This window comes from Ursus americanus, chromosome 32 (genome assembly GCF_024610735.1).
Source record: "Ursus americanus isolate L20-20 chromosome 32, mUrsAme1.1.p, whole genome shotgun sequence".
In the NCBI taxonomy this organism is placed as follows: domain Eukaryota; kingdom Metazoa; phylum Chordata; class Mammalia; order Carnivora; family Ursidae; genus Ursus; species Ursus americanus.
In genome coordinates, this window is record NC_142158.1 from 6,544,964 (window position 1) to 6,561,305 (window position 16,342).

A 16,342-nucleotide genomic window follows, 5' to 3' on the forward strand; every position below is an offset into this window, starting at 1 on the left:
AAAATGCTTCTGAGGAAGAACTCTGTTATTACACTGAAGCTTTCATAAAATAGGCTATGCCCTTAGTACTCACACAGGTAATTATATTTTCTTAAACATTTTCTGTAATAAGATAAAGTATAAATAAGGGAAATAAGAATAAACGAATATATTGTTCATCCCATTTTAATGGCAGAGAGAGGAAACTACCAGGAGCACCAAGTGGGAAAGGTGCCCATCCACACCCTCCTAAGGCTTAAAGGGCCATAAAGAGGGAGCCATTTGTTCGCCATTCACAGAAAGTGTGTGAAACACAACATGGCATCTTTATACATCTCACAGGTAGGAAGGAAACGACTAGAAGGCCATAACTCTGTAGATGCTGGAAATGTCACTCTTTTGCATTCCTAGCAAGCTGTGAGGCGTGTTCGGAGAAACAGAAAGGTGTAGGAAGGGGGGAGGGGGCCTGAAGAGTGGGCTTACAGTTGGAACCCCCCTGGGGGCATTGTCAGTACAGTGACAGCCACAAGGACAAACATGCCTCATGCAGTGGTTTCAAATCTGACTGCTCAGGAATAATTAGTAGCTGTGTAACGAAGTAGGATATTCACACTAATACAGTTCAGATATGAAAAAGGTGTTGGGGAGAAAGTCCCATTGCATCAGATAAGTGGTCCATAAGATGGTTTGGATAGGGACGCCTGGGTGGCTCAGTCGGTTAAGCATCTGCCTTCAGCTCGGTCATGACTCCAGGTGCCAGGATCGAGTCCCACATCAGGCTCCCTGCTCAGCGGGGAGTCTGCTTCTCCCTCCATCCCTCCCCCCTTGCTCTGCTCTCTCTCTTAAATAAATAAATAAATAAATAAATAAAACCTTTAAAAAAATGGTTTGGATATTGGTAAAAGCAGGTTTGGTTTTCCCCCAACCTATGCCTATTATAAATGCTTTGGTAGAATATTCCTTGTCAGTTAAAATCTAATAGTCTACTCAAAGAATTCCAAGGGCACATGAAAGAAAGAACAGTGACTGCCAGGTAGGCCTTTGGGCCTTACTGTCATTCCCTGGAGCCCCAGGGGAACAGCACTTGTTACTTGAAAAAGCAAAAAGCCACTAGGGTCACATCTTATTATGTTGTATCTCTCTGGCTTTGATTTTTCTTTTAAATGAAAACCAGAAGCACTCCTCAAAAAGACTTTTTTACGTGCTAAGTAAAATGCCAGCCGGTCACACACTAAAAGGACAAAGAGCCATTGTCAGGTGATGTGGTGATGCACTCCAGCTGGGCCACAGCCCCTCCCACTTGTCGATGATTCTTCAGGACCACTGGGGGAGAGGGGCCAAATGAATCATGTCCTCCGATGGCCTGTGAGTGGGTCACAGCGCCTCAACTCTGCAGGTAGACAGGACAGGTTTATGTCCTCTGAACGTATCACTGGACTCTGCCTGCTGGGTTTATAGTTTCAGACCATTAAGTAGGTGCAAACACACTCACTGCAACAAAGAGAAGCTGGGCTGAGAAGAGGCCAGGGAAGAACTTCACAGAGTCACAGCGCCAGCCAGCCTTCCTGGTGCCACAGCTGACGGCACCCTGGCTGGAACGGACCGAGAGCAGGTGTCCCTGAAGGCCAAGGGGCAGAAGGCAAAGTTTTCGGGTGACCTGGAACACATGACCCTGGAGGAAAGGGAGGGAGGCTTAATGGGGAACCACAGCCTGAAAACTGGCTGGGCCAGTACCACACGGCATGACCTTAGGCAAGTCACTCAGCCTCCTGGTGCCCCAGTTTCCCCATCCGAGAGGATGATGGAGAAGATAACGCTTCCCCGGGCACCTGGAAGGAATAACAATGAGGTTCTGTGCTGGAGAAATCAGAGAGGTGCAAGGCAGCGGAGCTCTGTCACACCTTCAAAATGGCAGCAAGGGCCAACACCAAGGCAAGGTGACTTGCGGCCTGCTTTCCTGACCACCACCCCCTTCCCCCCGACCCCGGGACCTGGGAGAAGCACCTGAGGTTTCTAGCTGATTTTTACAAGAGCAGACAGAAACGAACAAGTGGTGTGACTCCTCCCTGTTTCCTAAGGCGAGAACTTGATTCTCTGAGCTGCCCTTACTTGGCTTTGAGACACTGCTTATGTCACAGAAGAATGGGAAAGAGAGGAATTTATCAGGAATTTATGCTCTAACTAAGATTTAAAGTTGGGACTGAGAGTTATGTTTCGAAGCCAGAACTTGAAGTTTTGGGGGAAGGAAAATGTCTCTTCTCTCAATGAAAAATCGTCTTTTAGTTGTAAACCCATCTAGTTCAAGTGGGTCAGAGCACCCAAGAATGAAGAGTTTGCATCCCAAGCAACAGCTTGTGGCTTAACTGCAGAATTACTTCTGGAAATAGTCAATAAAAATTACATACGCATAAAATGATAAAACCCCAACCCATATAAGCTCACTTAATGTAAATGATTTCAGATCTTAAAAAATTGTTTTTATATTGCCTAAATCCCTAAAGTCTCAACCCATGATGTAGCTGGAAGCTTCCCAAGAATCACTGCTTGTCAACACCATTCCTGCAGAAGTCAGGCTGTTTACCTCCAGCATGCCTGTCAAATCGACTTTGTTTCTAAATACTCCACTGTATACTCCCCCCTCCACCGTACAGGGAAAAGCATTTGTATACGTGCATATTCCTGAGAAGCTTATCCACATTATGGCTGAGAATACAGCAGATATATTCATCAACTTGGTAAAGAAAACCAATTAAAAAGCCGGTCCAATTCTGCCAGCATAGACCCCTGTTGGCCACATGGGTTGAGCTGGGTAGAGGGACTGTTAATCTGGCCTGATAAATGCCACCACGAGCATTCAGGGCTGACGTGATGCCAGCAAGCACCTGACGCATGGCTGTGCTGGGTAGTCACCCACAGAAGGTGCCTTGCAGACCTCGTCCAGTCCTTCACCTGAGGGTTTACTAATACCTGACACATCTCCTCTGTTTCCAATTCCACGGCCATGACCTAGAAACAGACTCCAGGATCAAGAGAGAAGACTCCAAGAGATCAGAGGTCTGGGACTTCGCAGCAGATATAGAGAATGTTGATTAATTCAGCCAAACTCATCCAGACTCCTTGTTTGAGGAGTGTTCTTTGATAAGAACCACATCAATTTATCCTAAGATGGTGTCTTTGGTCACACAGTCTCAGCATGTTTCGCAAACATGAACCGAGCCTCCCAGGACCTCTGTGCAGGTTAGCACGATCGCGCTTCATTTAAGAGACAGGGAAACCACATCTAAGACGATGTGTGAAGTAGATGTAGATGGCTAACCGTACAACCTTCTACCGCTGCATTCTATCTTAACTCCCAGTTACCTAACTGACGTGTTTTGCCTTGTTGTTTCCTTCAGATGAATAAACTACTATCATCGCCAATGGTTTCCATAAACAACAATAACTGCAAAAAACACATTCTAGCCTATTGTTTACAGTGAAAGTGGAGGCACAAAATGTCACCCACACAGATAGAAGATGTAGAAGAAATAATGACTTATAGCCTCATGTTTAAAACAAATACACGCTTTCCTTTAAATCTGTGATTCAGACCACAAAGTATAAGGGAATCAGAAATGAAGTTCCGCTGCCTGGAAAAATTATCAAGATGAAGGAAGGAAAAAAGAAAAGAGGTTGAATTATTTTTTTAAAAAAGAGCAACATCATGAAAATGTGGAAGAGGAGAGGAGTATTTCTAGGAAGTGATGGGTTATTTAGTTTGGGTTTCAATATCGGTTGGGAGCAGAACAATATAAACACTTACTTGGGGGAGCGTTGAGGAGAGAATGATCTGAATCAAACAGACCGACAGACGTATGTCCGCATATGGGGACAACGGTGCAGGTGTGGAAGGCTCTTCCTGTCGTAGAAAGCTAGAAAGCAATGACCATGTTGTATCCATGTTTATCCCCAAAGCGACGAAACAGCAAACACAAGACTGGGTAGAACTAAGTCACGAATGTAAAACTGATAAATAAGAAGACGTGCCCAGAGTGCATGCTCTAAATGGACAAGCAACCACATTTTGTTTTATATTTTGCCAGACAAACCCAAATGACAGGAGGTTAAGTGCCAGCATTTTCATAGATACGCTAAAGAAAACCACGATTAAAATCGTTCCCTCACCCACCACTATTCTTATGGAATAAGAAATGTCCTGGTTTTGCTAATGGACTCCAGCATTTTATCTTTTCACTTCCTTTCTGGATCAGTTGGTAGTTGCTCACTGCCACATGTGATGACTGGGTGCAAGTCCTTGCCGCTCCTGGGCACCCCGCACCCGCCCACACTAGGACCGGATGAGTGGGCATTATTTGTTCAGTTTCTCCTCCCCTTGGCTGCACCGCCTCCCACTGTCCTCCCTCGCCAGCTGAGAGGAGACAATGCACTGGTATCAACAGCCATCCCACCTTTAGGGCAAGTGGGAGGTGCTGATTCAGGAAGAGAGTATTTCATGTCACCAAGAGAAAAACAGGCTTTAGATCCATGGGCTTCCCTTCCCCCACCCTCACACTACATTTTACAGATGTGCCAAACTGTGTACAAATGGCTTCTCTCTCATCTCAATTAGGCAGCACACAAAACAACGTCCTCAAAAAAAATTAGCAACTGTTTTGATCCACATTCTCCCTCTTTTCTTTTTCCTATTTATCTGATCATGGTTCCATCAGAATTATTTCTTCACATCCTCAGTATAAGTTAGTATTTTTAGCAAGAGAGCCATACTCAATCAGGCCACTTCTCTTCATTTGGGAAACACAACCTTAAGAAAACTATCTGGGGTGTGCATGCACGCACACGTATGTGTGTATACACACACACACGCACACACACAATGGAATATTACTCAGCCATCGAAAAGAATGAAATCTTGTCCTTTTGCAGTGACATGGATGGAGCTAAAATGTATTATGCTAAGCAAAGTAAGTCAGAGAAAGACAAATACCGTATGATCTCACTCATATGTGGAATTGAAGAAACAAAACAGATAAACATATGACAAGGGGGGAGAAAAGAGAGAGAAAACAAACTATAAGAGACTCTTAACAATAGAGAATGTACTGAGGGTTGATAGCGGGAGGTGGGTGGGGGATGAGCCAGATTGGTGGTGGGTATTAAGGAGGGCGCTTGTTATGATGAGCACTGGGTGTTGTGTATAAGCGATGAATCATTGAATTCCACTCCTGAAACCAATATAACACTGTATGTTAACTAACTAGAGTTTAAATAAAAATTAAAAAAAAGAAAACTATATTTTATTTTATTTTTTGGGGGGGAGGGCAGAGGGAAAGGGAGAATCTTAAGCAGGCTCCACTCCCAGTGGAGCTCGATCTTATAACCCTGAGATCATGACCTGAGCTGAAATCAAGAGTCAGACACTTAATCAACTGAGTCACCTAGGCACCCCAAAAACCGTGTTTTAGAAAGTAGGTCTGAAGCTTGTTCCAGTGCATTTGACTGTATTTTTCACCAAAATGACTGCACAAAGAGGAAGACATTGCAAGCCTTACTAAGAAAATCTTCTCTGCAAGTCTAATGCTTATTTCAGAAATTAAAAACATATTGTCCTAAGTGACTATTACTTTTCTTACATAATCATATATTTACATTTTAATCTGCACTTAAAAATAAAAAGAAGAAAAACACTGAAGAGTCTAAGTGAGGAAAGGAAGTGATAACATGCCGTTAGGCTTCTGGTAGACTTTGGCTCCACAGTCAAAATACCAGTCACTGTAGATATTTACGGATCTATACTCCTCACTTTTTTTATTCAGAGTTTTGGAGATGGAGGAACATGCGCAATGGACAAAGCAAAAGAACAACTAAGCATCTCTTATGCTGTACGATACTTCGCTCTACAAATACAGTCTTAGGGTAGGTAAAAGAAAGATGGTAGCTGCCACTGGGGCATTTCTTATTAGCAGCTCCAAGTTAAAATGCCTCCGTTTGGCAGGTGTACTTTCCTTAGACAGTGGGAACCTAGCAGGTGTTTTGCATATGTGATGCTAATAGTGCACTCCTTCCAAGACTTGAGAGACAACGTAAGGATTCTCATATGGGGGTGCACAACAGTGTACCCCCAATACACCATGTGGATGCCAAAGGCACCCTGCTCTAGAGTTGGGCTGTACTATCCCCATTACCAGCTCTTCCTCTAAGGAGGCACCAGTAAGCAACTCTGGTGTGTTGTGATTGGCTAAAAGCTTATTTGAGATGGTCGGAATTGCTTAAGAAAGGAGTTGCATGAAGGGGCGTGGGGAAATAATCAAAACCTATGGAAAAAAGAATTTCAGAATAGACGAAGAAAAAAGAGAATATCAACAAAAACATGTGAAGATGAGAAAAGGACAGAAAATAAAAAAGAACTCATGAAAGGGGATATACAGAGACAGAGGGATATAAATGGAATATGAATTTTGTTTAAAGGTTGGGTGTACAGATGTAAACTGTGAATAAACTCAATACTCATCTTGCAACAGAATTTCAAAAAAAAGGAAAAAGAGGAAAATATATATATTTTTACTTCTTTGCTATTGGGGATTTAATTACAGTTTATTAGAGTGTCAAGCCACTTTGTTTATACCAGGGCTGGATGGAAAGCACAAGAATGATTCTTTGATGTGGCATACATGCATTCATTAATTGATCCCCTACTATATGCTGGGTACTATCCAAGGCCATCAGATGTCATTCCTGCCACCAAGGTCCCAGGTGAAAATGACACATCACAAAACAATGGGACAAGTGCTTCAAAAGAGGTAAGTGCTAACTTTGCCTGAGGGAATAAAAGAAGGCTTCACCAATGGGCTGACATTTGCGCAGGGCCTTGAAACTAATAATTCATCAGTTTTTCAATATGCCCTTTGAGACTGTGGGAAAATAGTCATTGTTATGTTACAGTGGAAAAAAAACAGAAGTAAGGAGAAGTTAGAAGCTTTAAGGTTTATAAAAGTCAGGGTTGGGAATAAAAAGTGTTCAGACTTAACACTTTTTAAATTTATAAAGCTAGCCAGTAGAGCATATTCAAATTACCTCTACACTTTCTTTTAAATTTTAGAATATCAGTAAGGTAATAAAGCACTCTCTAATCTTCCAAAGCTAAAACTAATTCAGAAACAGATGATTTCTCGTCAACATCTTGACTTAGAGAACAGTTGACATATTCCCCAAATTTCAGTAAGTGATTTTAGATGATCAATTAGGTGTACTTTCTCTGCTGACCTTTTTTCCCCAAAAATAATAGAAGCAACCTGAATCTCAAATGTAGTGTCTAATACCACTTCCACATAGAATTAATTTCATTCCCAGGGCGCCTGGGTGGTTCAGTTGGTTAAGCATCTGCCTTCGGCTCAGGTCATGGTCTTGGGGTCCTGGGATTGAGTCCCGCATCAGGCTCCCTGCTCAGTGGGGAGTCGGCTTCTCCCACGCCCTTTCGCTCTGCTGCTTCCCCTGCTTGTGCTCTCTCTCTCTCAAATAAATGAATAAAATCTTAAAAAAAAAAAGACTCATGATAGCAAGAAAAGCGAAGGTGAAGTACAGGAAGAAAAATATAGGAAGGTAAAAATACAGGACGAAAAAAAGACAGGCTGGAGGCCCAGTACCAGGCAACAGAGGATGCAGGACAAGTGGAAGCTGGGAAGCAAAGTCATTATTGCCCTGCTGGACAGGCTCTCTCCGCGTGACGGGCTCCTTGCCCTTTGTCTCTGCAGGCCCCACTGGTTCATTCCCAGGACACCTCTTGCTGCAACCTGGAATGCATTCTCTCTCTCTTTCTCTCTCTCTCTCAAACCACAAATCTTTCCAAAACCCTCGTCTAAAGCTCCCATTCCTTTCTTGTTCCTTTGCCTGGTGTTCCCTCAGATTTAAGGATGGTGTGTCCTCATTTACAACTGTTCAAGGGCTTGTTAAATTTTAAACTGACAATGAACTAGAGTCCTCCATTTCTTTTATTTTTTATTTTTATTTTTAAAGATTTTATTTATTCGAGAGAGAGAGACAGAGAGAGAACACAGCAGGGGGAGAGGCAGAGGGAGAGGGAGAAGCAGACTCCCTGCTGAGTTGGGAGCCAGATGTGGGGCTTGATCCAAGGACCCTGAGATCAGGACCTGAGCTGAAGGCAGATGCTTAACCATCTGAGCCACCCAGGCGCCCCAAGTCCTCCATTTCTTCTTTCTCCTCAAAGTGATTAATAATGTGCTTTCCAAAAAACAGAAAGCACTGTGGTCCAGCAATGGTTCAAAGTGATTAATAAGTATTCTTGCCCATAGAATACCCCACAGCCCGAGAACCCTTGAGCCTCCAGAAGGGACACAGCTCTGTTAATACCTTGATTTTAACCCAGTGAAACTCAATTTAGACTTCTGATATTTAGAACTATAAGATAATAAATAGGTGTAGTTTTAAGCTGCTAAGTTTGTGATAATTTGTTAGCGCAGTAATAGGAAACCAACACAGATTCTAGACTGTAAAAGTGACATCTAGCTGGTTCTAAGAAGCAAGTACAAAGATAGGTTTTTGCAGGAACATTTCTGAGGGAGGAGTGAAGGGTCTGGTTGGCAGGTAAATATGAGCATGAATTATGGCCTAATGTGTTCTCTTTGGTGGCTGCTCTCTAGCCTGTTAGGCATCTAGGGGCCTGTTATGGCTTCTAGGAATACACAATTTAGGCAGAATCAGAAGTGAGGGTCACTAAGTCAACTCCTTTACTCTCACCAAGATCATTTTTCTGCCATTGGATTAAGAAGGACAGAGCTGGCAAGTAGCAAATAACCTTTTCCGCAAACTAAATAAATATTTAAATAAAAGAGAATCTCGGGAGTCAGAGAGCTCAAAGTGTCCTTTCAGATGTCTCTTGATAACTAATGCCTTCGCAGCAGTGGAATATGATCATAATTAGTGACGATGACAGTAATAAAACTGGTAATATGAAGCACAAGATACCTTATACAAGCTCTTTCATCTTTAAGAATTCTAAAATGCCTTGCAACCTGACTTCTAGGATGTAACAATTTGAAATTATATCTGAATTACATCTGCTTACACCTGAAATTCAGTTTTGCCTGGATTGAGATGTAGTAATCATCTACCCGTTAAGGTAAACTTGGTGGCATTAGCCCTTTAAATCCATAGGGAGCCTCGAAGGCAGGGGATACTTATCTAGGGTGGGAGACACTTGAGTCTGGCTCTGAGGCTCTTGGATACAAATGCTTGATTTGTGAATTCTGAGATTTTTTTTTTTTAAGATTATTTATTTATTTATTTATTTGACAGAGATAGAGACAGCCAGCGAGAGAGGGAACACAAGCAGGGGGAGTGGGAGAGGAAGAAGCAGGCTCATAGCGGAGGAGCCTGATGTGGGGCTTGATCCCATAACGCCGGGATCACGCCCTGAGCTGAAGGCAGCCGCTTAACCGCTGTGCCACCCAGGCGCCCTGAATTCTGAGAATTCTTAACCCACTTTTTCAAAATATGCTTCTGAGGCTTATCTCCTGGAATTCAAACTTGTCTGGCTTTGTGACTAGCTCCCTGTTCATGCTCTTCTCTCCTGCCACCTGCCGTGCTCTCTTTTGGGGAGCTCATCTCAGGGCTTTAACTCAGATTTTTGCACAGCTAGCCCTAAACCTGACCTCTTTGCTTTACACCAGGCCTCCAGCTCCAGCCCCAGCTCCTGTCTGATACTGCCACGGGGGTATCCCCAAGGCACCATGAATGTAACAGAACTCCTCAACGCCTCCCCCTGCAAACTGAGTCCTCTTGCTACGTCTCTGATGTGGATTCTGGCATCATGATCTCCTACCTGCCTTCACTGTTCAGCCTCTATGCCAAGGAGCCACCCTCAGTTCCTGTCTGTCGTCCACATGTCACTGTCCAATCCGCACCTAACCCTGTGGTCACCATCTCTGCAGTGTCCTGCATCTGTCACTGTTTTTCTCACCTCCACTGCCCTGGTTCTGATAGTTCCTTGTTATACCTGCCCTTGACTGTCCCAATAGCTTCTTAGGTGCTCCCGCTCATTTTTCTGAGAGTTACCACTGGAGAGGAACCTTATCTCATCCATCTTCATATTTCTGTCAGTGCTGCTAGGACTTATCTCCACCATAGAAATTCAATAAACATTTTTTTTTCTTTCTTTTTTTTTTTTTTTCTTTTTTTTTTAAGATATTTACTTATTTATTCGACAGAGATAGAGACAGCCAGCGAGAGAGGGAACACAAGCAGGGGGAGTGGGAGAGGAAAAAGCAGGCTCATAGCGGAGGAGCCTGATGTGGGGCTCGATCCCATAACGCTGGGATCACGCCCTGAGCCGAAGGCAGACGCCCAACCGCTGTGCCACCCAGGCGCCCCTCAATAAACATTTTTCTTGAATTGAATCTTTAAGACCTCAATCCTATAAGGATATTTTATATTGTACACACTGATATATTTTGGAGATGCTAAAAGTAAATAAGAGTTGTATTTTAAAGGTACATGGTGAGCATATTATTTTTAAAGGATTCCTGTAATAAATCCTAAAAATTAGGGAATCGTTTAGTACCTAGAAACCTATCTAAGTGTAGAAATTCTTAAACCAGATTTTCATGAAGCAGTGCACATTTGACTTATCCAGGGAACTAGCAAATTTATTACAGTGTTACAAAATGTACAAACTGGATTTTGCCACTAAGGACAGTGCCTGCACTGAAGAGCCGCCGAATGAACTAGGTGTTTACCAGCAGGCCAACCACATTAAGCACAGTTGTCTAGGAGGCAGATCAGAGCTACTGGGTGAGACCATCAGCGGTGGGTATCAGCTTGGAGGTTTCTGACCAAAGCAGTCAAATGAGCTCTCAACTTTGCTAACAATGTGATAGTGACTGAGTGAATAAACCAGTCTGCCACGAGCCAAGGGCATGGCGAGTGAGGCAACAGGAGGGCTCTAGGGTCCCATAAAGATAGGTAGGAGCCCAAAGCAGACATACATGGACTAAATTTTGGTAGAATTGGAATATTTGGTGTCTGCCAGTGAACAAAGTTCTCGGGGGAAAAAAAAATCAAACTTGATAAGGAATAACTAACTTTATTGGGAAGATAAAGCAGAATAGAGTGGAAGAATGAAACCACAGATAGTGTTATCTATGAAATCTCCATGAATAAAGATTTGTGAATTATAGTTATTTTTGAAGATAAATACAGCTTGATAGAACAGGAAGAACAGTGTCAATTTGTTTAAAAAACAAACAAAGAGCAAATGGGGATTTGTCAGATTCCAGAATATAGATCTCACTGGCTAGATGGAAATGAGGAGGGAACAGGTGACCGCATCAGTGATGGATGGGCCTGCATACGTAATTCCATACTTTGAGTGACTGCATCAGAGCTAGTTGAGGCAGAAGCAGAACTCAAGTACTAATTGTTCTTCCTAAGAAATGTTACTGCAGAGGCTAAAATGAATTTCTGAGATTTTGGAATTTCTTTTGTAGATGTCAAGAGATCAACAATGTAATTATAAATGGGGGTAGTCATTAGCTGGACAGTTTTTTTGGGGAAAAAAAGTACAGATTTTATAGGAATTCCTTATTGGTGCAGAGAATAAAACCATCTACATAAGAATATGAGAGAGTTTTCAGGATAAATACAAAAATTATTTTTAAATAGGAGAAAGTATATGGTTATGTACATTCATATAGATTTTATGCATCTTTAATTACATTGCTGTAATCAGGATCTAAGCGTGAGAACTTTTAAGGAAAAATAGGACGTTGGGGGCATTATAAGTAAGTACACAATTACTATTTCATTAGATATGAAATGCTCTTGAGGGGGGTAGCAACCAAGGAAAGATCACAGGCTTTAAGAGGAATGTTATATGCCCCTGGGGGTTCTGTATGGGATCCTATGAAGTAGGGAAACACACAGTGGAATATTTGAGAATCAACTGAAGAGACTGAAACTTAAAGCTCCTTTGGTTAAGTCCAAGGAAGGAAAAGGGCAGGAAAGGCCAATGTGATTAAGGAAGGATATAAAGATTAGTATGAGGAGCCTAAGAGGGAGGCTTAAAATATATAAACAGTGATTTAGAGATATAAACTATTTATAAAATACAAGTAGTAAGAAGTTCAGAGGAAGCATTATGATGGGACATTAGTGCTAGCATCCCACTCCATTGTAATTGCTGTAAAAGCAGAGAATGCTAGCATATGAAAACTGGAAGGGATCTTATGGAATAGTCTTTCCTTTTACAGGGCCAGGAATGCAGAAAGAAAGGGACTTGCCCTTAATTTGCTCTCTCTGCATCTTCTTACCCTGGCTCCCACCAGTCAAAACAAGGAACAAAGAAAAGGAGGAGTGGAGGGGTTAGGACTGGAGCTTTGGAGGTCAGAGGATCAGGACAGGGAAGGACCAACTGGCTCTGACAGCGCTGGGGAGGATGAAGGCTTGGAATTGAGAGCATCTAATTTCCTGCTCTGGGAGGGGAAGTGTGAGAAGGTGGTGAGAATAGCAGTGGGAGAGAAAGGGGACAGTTTCAAGACCCCCAGTACCCAGAGATGGAGCTGAGGGAAGCTCTAACTGGTATTTATACACACCCTCTGGTGACAGATCAGATTCCTGAGGTCTGGAAAGTGTTACATGGCATTATTCTAAACAGGGCTATGAGATAGAGCAAGCAATTATGGGCCATTTAACTTAATATCATTTACAGAAAAATATTAGGAAAAGTTTGCAGAGGGGACAACTCGACAAGCATATGGTAATTTGATTAGAAACAGGCCACATGTTTTTATTGAAGGAAGGTGTTGTTTTAACCAGCTTGTTGGACTTCTTTGAAGTTATTGCTTTCTCAAATCTGGATTTTAACTCATGGTTTTTCTAATAGCTATAGAGAATGGGAATAAACATAAAGTATCTAAGTAAGTAGAACAAAACCCAAGCACAACCGAGGACACTAGAAATACAATGATAAGCAACATGACTGTCAAGACAGATAATAGAGCAAGGAAGACCTAATTTGCGTCATCCAGTAGTATTTAAGTCAAGATATTTTTCATGAAAGATATGTGATTTGAATTTTGGTTTGTGAATGTGTCCCCTATGCCATTTCCTAAAATGCTCTGTAAAAAAATATGATTTTTGTTAGTTTCACTAAAAAAAACCCCAAAAAACAAAAAACACCAAACACCAAAAACTTAGCTTTTTTCTTTTTTTTCTGTTAAGTGGATTGACCTTTTGGTGTGGTTAAAAATTTGGCACATTAGGATGAATTTCTCATTAATCCAACCTTTGCAAATTTTCCAAGTCAAAAATTCTCAAACAAAACGAAGACATCTTCATGGTTATTTTAAATTAAGTAATAAATCAGCATAAATTTTCTAATATTTGCATATTTTCATACCACTGAATAGCTACTGAATCTTCAGAAAGAGAATCAGAAAGGATGAAAAGCAAGACAAAGCAAGAATAAAAATATCAAAGTACTTACTAATATTTGCCTGAAGCCTTTTTTATACCTTTCTATCCACTTTTTACTGGTCAATCTGCACAATTCACCATGTGTCATTCTACTTTTCAAGAGGTACTAGACCTAAGTGACTGATGCGTGCCCCATATGTACAATCTCCACAAGGGGGGAATGTGTCTATTTTGTTCATAATGAATTCCCAGGGCCTCACACAGCGTGTGGTAAATATTTGGTGAATGAATGAATAAATAACAATAACGGCATTGATACTGGGTATTTTACCGTGTGCCAGATACACACTTGTTTTAATAAGCATTTTGTATAACTGACTGTTAATTCTTCAACATTTCTATAAACTTTTTGCTCTTTTATTAATCCCATTTTTAAAGACAAGGAAACAGAGGCACTGAGAAGTTGAGTAACCTGCCTAAGGTCACACAGCTACTCATTGACAGTTTTTGAACTCAGGCAGTCTGGCTCTAGGGCCTGCACGTAAGCACGACACTACTTCTTCTCCGCGAACGAACGCACGTCGCAATGAGTCTGTGTATAAACAGCTGCGTATATAGGAAATTACATACAGGACGGGAGCTTTAAGAGGCACAGAGCTCGAGTTTAATGTCACTATCACCAAATACTGGAATTCAGGCGGCAATGGGAGATTTAAAGTCTAATTTCCAGGATCAAGATCTTCACAGAAGCAAAACTCCTAAACATTTAAAGGAGACACAGAGATTTATAGGTAAAGAACTAAAAGAATGTGACTCCATTCAGCTCTAATTGGATGCTAGAGTCCTTAGCTCAGAACAAAAACTTTCAAGACTTTCCATGTTGGTAAGAGAAGCAAGATTTAAGGTTTTGTGGTGGCTAAATCCATGAGGACAGAAATTACTGGTGTGTGTGGAAATATGTTCTCTATGGAATCACTGGTGGCCTCTTTTGGGTTAGTGCTGCTCTAACTGGGTAAAGAGCGTTTTTAAAAATCAGCCTGAATCTTATTTAAAAAAAAAAAACACAACATAAAATTCTATTTTCCTTTAATTGCTTTAGGATATTGATGTTCTGAGACCTGATATGTTCTTTTTACTTTTTTTTTTTTTTTTCAAATTTTCTTGATGGTTCTTTTCTTCCCCTATCAATCATTCTGGAACCATTTCACTCTTAAGAAGATTTAGCTTATGCTTTTGGCTTTGAAGTACCTTGTGTGCTGAAAATCTTGGAGGGTACATGATTCATCCTGGTCAGGAGATCAAACTTTTAAAAGAATTCAAGGAAGAAAGAAAAAAAAAAGCCTCTGTCACTTGCAAGTTAGATTTAAGAAACTGAAATGGGAAGGATCCAGTTAAGACATGGGAGAATTCCATGTCCACCCTACACTCAGTGCTGACAAACCTCAGAGACGCTTTTCAGGACCCATTCTGAATGACTCTAGATGTGTTGGCTGTTAGGGCCCCACACCTAAGTGAAAGCTCATTTACAAGTCAGTCTCCAGTTCTGGTCACCTTTCAACTGGGAGGATACTATCACCCCTAAGGCAATTTAACACGAGTCTGTCCAGCTGGTCCAAGTTTTGGGAAAACTCATCGTTCTGAGGAATGAAGCCTGTCCAACAGAATACTAAGTTGAAGTGGGATGAACAAAACTAATGCAGCCTAAGGCTTAGAAAGATGAAATGCAGCTAGAAATCCCGAATCAAGCGGGGAATCCCAAATCAAAAGGGAATCTGGGGTAACAGCTCCATCAGTGAAAAACTAAAGCAAGCATATGAAGTAAGATGCCGCGTTTATGTTCAAGCAACATTTGTGTAAATAGAATTGCAGAACAGGTATGATGATGACATTTGAATGAACAAAAGAAATGAGAAGAGGGATGCGGTGTCGGGGCAGGAAAGAGGGGTCGATACGGACTCTAAGAACCGTCTTGTTAGTCCAAGGGTCCTTTTCCTGTTCAGCAAATTCTTTTGTTCTGGGTCCTTATCAATCCCACACCTTGCCTAAGTGAGAATGACAGACAAGCCATTCTTAATGACTTCCTAGCTTTTGAAACTATTTTGGTGTCAGAGCGAGAAAGAACCATGTTTAAATTGTTACAAGGACTGAGGTTTCTGTTGGCTCAGTAAATTTTCCACTCTGACGTGACAATGCTTGTCAGTGAGGACAGAAACACATTTCTCCATCTATGTGATCTGTGCCACGTTCCAGAAAAATGACACCCCTGTGGCACCTCTTGGGCCAGGAGAGCCAGTGTGGCTAGGGGGCTCCACACACAGGCTTTCCTTGCTGTGTCAGCAGGAGTGTGCTGGTATCTTCCTCCCCCAGAGACGGAGCACATCCTCTGCTTGGCACACCCACTTGCCATTAGCACAGGGAACCATTGTTCACTGCGTGTCAAAGACCCAGCCACGCCCTGAGCCGGGACAATGCACTGACTCTACAGCCCCAGCCTCTGAGCACTCCTTATTTCCTTTCCTTTTGATTTCCCCCATGTGTAAGAGTCCATGGAATGAAGTTTTTTCTTTTGTTTAAAACAAGACATTTTAAAGGGTGGTTGCTGATGACATTCACTTTCAGTCTCTCTTCCCTGGGGTTTTCCTAATCTCTGAAAGCTTGTACAACAGATAGGAATTTGGTTCAAAGCACCAATAAAATGGGTTCAATTTTCACAGCTAAGGTATATTCATTAGGCAACATCTGAACATTTCTCTCTGAAGATGCTGCTTTCTATTATCTTTAGACATATTTCACATGTTGGGTTTTGTCACCATAGTGTGAAGGTAGACCACACTAAAGTGATACCACCAAGCTAGATATTTTTACAGATTTAGGAAAGGAGGATGTTATTTTCTAACAATCTATAGGTCATTTCTTAATACAGAAAACTTTTGTATTC

The 16,342-nt window shown here is 41.8% G+C and overlaps 1 protein-coding gene across 2 annotated transcripts in view; it reads right to left on the reverse strand.

Annotated features, from left to right (window-relative positions):
* Positions 1-16,342, reverse strand: part of GMDS (GDP-mannose 4,6-dehydratase) — a 596,023-nt gene that overhangs the window by 76,259 nt on the left and 503,422 nt on the right. The window lies entirely within an intron of this gene.